The sequence below is a fragment of the Talpa occidentalis genome, unplaced genomic scaffold, assembly GCF_014898055.3.
Source record: "Talpa occidentalis isolate TD23 unplaced genomic scaffold, MPIMG_talOcc4v2.1 talOcc4.5, whole genome shotgun sequence".
In the NCBI taxonomy this organism is placed as follows: domain Eukaryota; kingdom Metazoa; phylum Chordata; class Mammalia; order Eulipotyphla; family Talpidae; genus Talpa; species Talpa occidentalis.
This window is the reverse complement of record NW_023604861.1, coordinates 22,593,984-22,600,083: the sequence shown is the minus strand read 5'-3', so window position 1 is coordinate 22,600,083 and position 6,100 is coordinate 22,593,984. Positions and strand designations below refer to the sequence as shown.

At 36.0% G+C, this 6,100-nt stretch overlaps 1 long non-coding RNA gene across 1 annotated transcript; it reads left to right on the top strand.

The window, feature by feature from the left end:
- The first annotated feature begins 384 nt into the window (after positions 1 to 384).
- LOC129146925 (uncharacterized) lies at positions 385 to 3,687 on the top strand. Its single transcript, XR_008554307.1, has 4 exons — positions 385 to 410; positions 1,144 to 1,231; positions 2,978 to 3,027; positions 3,671 to 3,687. It is a non-coding gene; the product is annotated as an uncharacterized LOC129146925 (long non-coding RNA).
- Positions 3,688 to 6,100: the final 2,413 nt, after the last annotated feature.

The window sequence follows — 6,100 nt, the reverse complement described above, 5'->3', positions numbered from 1 at the left end:
GGAGTTTCAACAAAAGAGCAGCAAGATCTGTGTCAATCACATTTCTTTTTTGGCCAGTTTTAATTTCTATTGCACTTAAAAATTCAACTTAATATGATACATCAACACTCCATTTTACAAACAAGGAAAATGAGGGCTGAAACATCAAAGGATCTGCCCAAATTAATGTTCATTTGGTTTGGTATGGAGCTATGCTTCATATACAGTATTCTTTTTTTAATTCATTTTTTTCCCTCTCCCTTCCATCTTCAGTTTTACTGAGTTACAATTGACATATAATATTGTGTAAGTTTAGGGTGCACAGTGTGTTGATTTGATGCACTTGTATACTGGCCACCTCTCTTAACTTTTGTTTTTTGAATCCTTATGTCCTGGGCACCTGCAGAAACTCAGACCCTGGGAGTAGAGAGGTAAGCCTCCCCTCACAGAGCTCACAGTCTATTTACTTTTAATTATTCATGTTGTTCTGAAGAATGTGTTTTTTTTTTTTAAGACTTATTTATTTATTTATGCATACAAGAGCTGGGGTACAGGCCAGAGATGCAGGGCGTGAGAGGATTCACCAGAGACAGAGTGGGGAGCGAATAGGTGGGTCTACTGAAATACATTGCTTAGGGGAGCAGCAGGGGGAGAAAGGAAAGGTCTGCTGCACCATGTGGATGACATTCCTGGCAGGGATTGAAATGAACTCGTGTTGCAATGGCTGCAAAGAGCTTCATATTGCTGCATCTTAACCCCTTGCACCATCAGGGAGCCCCTGATGAATGTTTTGAAGAAGCAGTGTGGTTTTGTAAGTGGTACCTGAAACCAAACACTGTTATAGGTGGCACCCCCTGGTGTGGAGTGCTAGTGAGGATGGATAGCCACAGGGAAAATGTGAGCAAAGTATGGGGTGGGGGGTGTGGAAACTCTTATAAGAAATACAAGGGACTGCAGACATAGCCCTGGGGATCCAGTGTTCTGGATTTCAATGTTATCGGATCATCAGGGATTCTGGGGTCAGCGATTTCTGCCCCACCATGCTGATCTTCCAGAATTCTATCATGGGGAAGCTTCCAGCAGTCAACCTCAGAGAGGAAAAGTTTGGAGGCTTTACAAGTAACTGAGCAACTGAAACTGTTCCTGATTTTGCTACTATTACAGCCTGGCAGAAAAGGTGAAGACCTGGACCTGGGCACCTCGCTGAGCGACCCGGGCACCTCCCTGAGTGATCTGGGCACCTCGCTGAGCTGTGTGTTAATTTTATCTCCGTAAAGCTGCTTTTAAGGAATAAGAAAGGTGGAAAATAAGAACAAAAAATGATAAGATACATCTATATCAGGCAATTCATGCTCGCAAGTGGATAAAAAGTATTCTTTCTGGCTTACATATACACAATTATTACAGCAAGATTTGTCAGAAAGATTATTCCCTCTATAGACATGTCATTGTAATTTTGTGAAAAATTAGTTGTATTTCTGTAAATTTAAGGGGAGACGATCATTTGACCTTTCAGGGAAAACTTCCAAGTGAAGTCATGATATTTTATTTGAAAATAAAATATATTTTATCACAAAATTATATAGGAAAATGCAGAAAACATATAGAAATCTTAGACTCAATCATAATATGACTGTCCAGAGATAACTAACAGTTTTCTAAGAATTCAATTCATCCTTTTACCTTTTAATAAAAATGGGATCAGAATATATTCTTTTGAAATATGCTTTGCATATTACTAAAGTAGATGTGATTTTGGACATTATTAATATTCTATTATACAGTTTTTAATGAGATCATAGTTGTGACCATAAAATCTACCTAGAGACAGAATATATTCTTGTGTATAACCAAGTTCAGGAAATTAAAAACTGAATAATTGATAATTAAATAGGGAGTTTTCTTTAAATTACTCAAAGTAGAGTAACATTAACTTGTAACTTTTTTTCTTTTTAGTTCATGTCAGCAGTTCTGGATTTTCCATGCTAACAATTTGTCTAAATTATTAGTTACCCTTTCTTATTTACAAAAGAGAAAAAATAATTCTGGCACAAGGTTTTTTGATTATAGCAGAGATTTCGATATTAACAATATTTAGAATTCATATGAAGTTATTTTATAGGAGTATGAAGCTGAAAATTAGGAGTTATAAATAGAATTTTGCTGCCCAATGTTTTTTGGTCTTGATTCTCAAAGTCACTCAGAATGATGTTATTGGAACCCAGCCAAGACTACACAAACTTCCAGGCTCATTGAAATGGAGACGATAATATATTTTGAAAATTGCATGAAGTCCATCTGTGAATAATCAAATTAAGCCTTTAAAGATAGAGAGCACTCTATAAGCTTCTAATGAATTCCATGAGTGATTCAATAAAACTGACTGAGTTTCAGTTATCCAAAACCACCTAGCCACATTTGAAATCATGTTAATCTTTTTGTATAGAAATGTGACTCAAGAGAAACAAGGCTGTATTAATTTGGTTTGTTGCTAAGGGAAGTGCTGGCCAACTTTTATAACTGCTCTAATAGAAGTGAATAAAAGTAGAGAGGATATGAATCCGCTCGTCTGGGTCAGATCTCAAAGGGTTACTTTACACCATTTCCTAAGTCTAAAGGGTAATGCCAACAGGGACTGCCTGTTGAGTTCGAAGTATTAATGTAAGATTTTGTAAGTAGGGAATGAGGGCATTCATATGAGTTTAAAACAATTTAAAAATATAGTACTGACAAATCTGAAATAAGTATGTGTGCTATAGATCTCCTGAGGGACTCTATGATCTCAGAAATCATGATAATAAATATTTTTGCTGAAATGTTGTCTGTAGATAGTGAGTACCAATCCTGCCCTCTATGATACTCTCTATATCTCATCTTTTGAACCTGAAAATTACATTTCCCAGACTCCTTTGCTGCAGAATTTGAGTTTAATTCCAACAAGAGAATCAGTCAAGAGATTTGAATGATAGGTGAATTCTATTTTTTTCTCTTTTGGCAGCAATAGTTGAGAAGTTTGATTGTATGCATATGATTGGCAGCATCTTCTGGGTGAGTTCTCGAGTGAATCACCTGTGTTAGTACTTCAGGCAACTGAGAGTTTCAGCAACTCTTTCCTGAATCTCCATACTTCCTGATTTCCTAAAATCAGCAGTGGCACACTTTGATCTTTACTCCCCAGACATATGAGTAGCATTTTAAGTATCCAATTCCCACCATTAAATTCTTTCCTGTTAAAACCAGTAGGGAGGGTTTTGTTGTTCCATCAAAATGTGGCTAATAGGCAATTTTAATAGTAAATACTAATTTAATACTAAATACTAATTTAAAACTAAATACTAATTCTAAGTTTATGCACTAGAATTCCCAGCATCTGTGTATGGCTTATCATTTCATATGAAAGTCAAATTTCTTTCATAACTTTGTATCCTGAATTGGTGGTTGAAAGGAGCATAAACAGTGGCACAGAACTAGCTGTTCTGTGAGACAATATTCCTAGGAGTATTAAAAATAAATATTCCATATGAATATAAAATATTGTGATAAAAATTATCTGAAATAATCATCTAGGATATTAGAATATTTCAGACACCTATCTGATATAATTATCTAGGTTATGTGTATTTCTGAGGGTGGGATCCTTCCAAGAAGAAAAAACTAAATTTAAACTTGTACTTTCCTCTTTCTGCTCTAGTGAACATGGCTTCAGAGAAATTTCCCGTAGTATCAATCCAGAGACCAAGAAAAAAGCCCAGTGGAAAAAACCCTGTTATAAAATGAAGAAATGAATAGCCAGCTTCTTCCATATATGTAATCAAGCATTTATTATGAAAAACAATGGAAAACACATAATTTTTTAAAAAAACAGCACCACTTTTTAGCAGCACCCTGATTTACTTTGCATGAATATTTCCTTATGAAGTTTTAATTTAAAAGCAGTGTGTAGGACTTATAACATTGACAAGCAAACTATGTGTTGACTTAATTCAGGGGAAAAATAAATATATTAGATGATGCATTTCATTCAAAATTTTAGTAGCTCTGTAAGCCTCTAGGGGGGAAAATACTTACATTATTTGAATCACTGAATAAAATATTGACAATGAAAACAAACCAACACCATTTTGAAGCTATTAAAATGTAAATAGCTGAAAATTTTGGAAAATGAGGAACATAGTCAACATTTTTGTTGTTTTTTTTAAAAAAATCTGGAAATTAGACTATAAGTGATTTGTGATGCATTAGCACCTACGTATCACTGCTTATATCTGACATTTATGATAAAACCCACAAAACTTTATTGGGCACCCAACATAAAATTAAATAAACAACCTAACATGAAAGAATGCAAAAGTGTGACATGTTTCTGGATGAAGAGGCAATATTTTTAACACACTAATTCACCCTCAGATTAATATCTACATTTCCTCTGATGCCAATCGCAGTGGAACATTTGTTTTCCTTTGACCTTTCAAAATTTATTCTAAAGTTCATGTGGAAAAATGAAGACAAGAAGTCAAAATATTTTGAAAAAGACATGATCACTACAGATGAGAAGCTGCCAAAGACTTGAAAAACTGTGAAGAGTGGAGAGAGGCTCAGCAAGGGGAGCCTACATCAGTTAGGCAACTCTCATGAAAAGGAATACTTTGTAGGCATGAAAGCTGGCCAGAAAGATATTGGTGTTATATTGTTGTTGTTTTTTTTTTTTAATAAATTTTTTTCTTTTTTTTTTTTAAGATTTTATTTATTTATTTATACAAGCACAGGGTACAGTCAGAAGCGTGGGAGGGTAAGAGAATTCGCCAGAGCCAGAGCGGGGAGCAGAGCAGGCAGAAGGACCAAAGTACACTGCTGAGGGGAGCAGCGAGCAGCAGGAGAGGTCTGTGGGACCCTCCTCCAGTGGCCGAGGAGCAGCCAGAGATTGAACCGGCGCTGCAGAGGCTGCAGGCAGCTTCGCAACCCAGTGCTCAACCGCTGCGCCACCGGGGAGGCCCTGGTGCTATATTGTTAATGGAAAAAAAAAAAAAATTACAGGCCATGTGGTTCATATGATTATTTTTGTAGATAAGCCACACAAGCATTTTTAATGTCTGCATTTGATGAAAAAGTACTTGGCAATAAACTATGGGAACAATCTAAGTGCCCGAAGACAGATGAATAGGTGAGGAAGACATGGTATATATACATAATGGAATAGTACTCAGCTATAAACATAGATAAACTTGTCATTTGTGACAACATGGATGGGACATGGAGGGATTATGCTGAGTGAATTAAGTCAGAAGGCAAAAGAAAATACCAGATAGTGTCATGTATATGTGGAATATAGTAGAGAAAATGGTGTCAGATAAAATAAAACCAGTAACAAACCCTAGAAATCTGACCAAGGAGGGAGCACAGTGGGCTTAGTGGAGGACTTACAGTGCCTTGGAGGTGGGTGTGGTATAGTACATCTCAGGTGTGTGATTCTATACCTGTATATCATATACAATGTCATATACCAATGGTATCGCAACATCAACAAAATACTTGACAACACACCAAACAGTTAAAGTGATCATATATAAGCTGTAGAAAGAGTTAAGGTTGACATTTGCTTCCTATTTAGTGTGTATTTGTGCTCACACATGTTTACAAGTATAATGAAGTACTGATGACTTTGTAACTTCCAACTTTTTTGCATTTTCAGTATTATTCAAATTAAAATACAAATAAATCTATCATGTACTGCTTTCAAGTTTACACATTACATACACATTTATGCATGAGACTGATATTTATAAATGACTGCTCTTTTTCAAGGCTAGACAATTTTTATAGAAATGGCCTTTGTTGTACTGAGAAATTTTGGTCTTGTGTAGGCAACTTAAGAAAGAGGAGTCAGAGAAACATGAATTGCTTTGCAGGGTAAAGAAAGTTCTTGTGTACAATGTAAGTTGAGTTGGTTGCTGTCAGTGGTGTGACTTCAATATCGCCTCTGCCACCCCTACAAAATTTAGAACAAAGTCTGCATGACTCACTAAAGCTTTGCTATGAGTAGATCCTCGTGGTATTACTCAGAATGAATAAGAGTGCAATTTCAAGGCAGGTGCAGTTTCAATGGGGCCTGAAGAAGCAGTGA